The sequence below is a fragment of the Dioscorea cayenensis genome, chromosome 6 (assembly GCF_009730915.1).
Source record: "Dioscorea cayenensis subsp. rotundata cultivar TDr96_F1 chromosome 6, TDr96_F1_v2_PseudoChromosome.rev07_lg8_w22 25.fasta, whole genome shotgun sequence".
Taxonomy (NCBI): domain Eukaryota; kingdom Viridiplantae; phylum Streptophyta; class Magnoliopsida; order Dioscoreales; family Dioscoreaceae; genus Dioscorea; species Dioscorea cayenensis.
In genome coordinates, this window is record NC_052476.1 from 5,880,921 (window position 1) to 5,881,802 (window position 882).

The following is an 882-nucleotide window of genomic DNA, read 5'->3' on the forward strand; positions in this document are numbered from 1 at the left end:
TGAGATACGTATCATCGTTTTATTTTTAAATTAATATATTTTTTTATTTAAATTATTATATATATACCATCTTTCACCTCTTCTTTACATATAAAGGTGATAGATTTCGCAAAACAAATTTGCCCTTGTTATATATATATATATATTATATGTTTTGATTTTTATTTTTTTTCCCAATGTGCCTTTCTTAGAGGTATTAAAAGTAATAGACAAGATCTTAGTCCTAACTCAACCCTAATGCATGCTTTCTTTTATTTGATTGAAGGAATTAAGGATTTTGTATACATCTTTTGTATTTGGATGATTATTTGGGTTTTGAAATGATTGTGCACAAATGGTTATATTGAACATTTTATTCATGAATTTGATGTTTTCGGATTAATATTTGGAATGGATACTTCTGCATTCAATATTATTAATAATATTTGGAACGGTTACCTTTGCATTAAATATTATTAATATATTAACAATGGTGAAAATTTAAACCATTGCCTACGATTTGTTACTACAGTATAATAAAACAGAATAAAGTCACTACAAAAATTGTAGACAAAGCCACAACCCTACGAAAATTATCTATTTGTGTGAATTGGACAGGATACTTCATAAGATATCCACTTAAAAGTTAAAACGATACACCCACTTCCTAAAAGGACAACAAAACACAAACATGAAACTCATGCTTTCAGTGAATTCCAACACACTAAATGAAAGCTCTGAAAACTATTTTGTACTCTTGAAAGAGCTGTTAAAGCCCACAGGCTTAACAAGCAATTTATTTATTTATTAATAGTGAGTAATTCCCACTAACATATATATATATATATGGAACTCCTTTTGGGTAGGTTGGTTATTAACCAGCAGAAGTGAACATGCTACTGG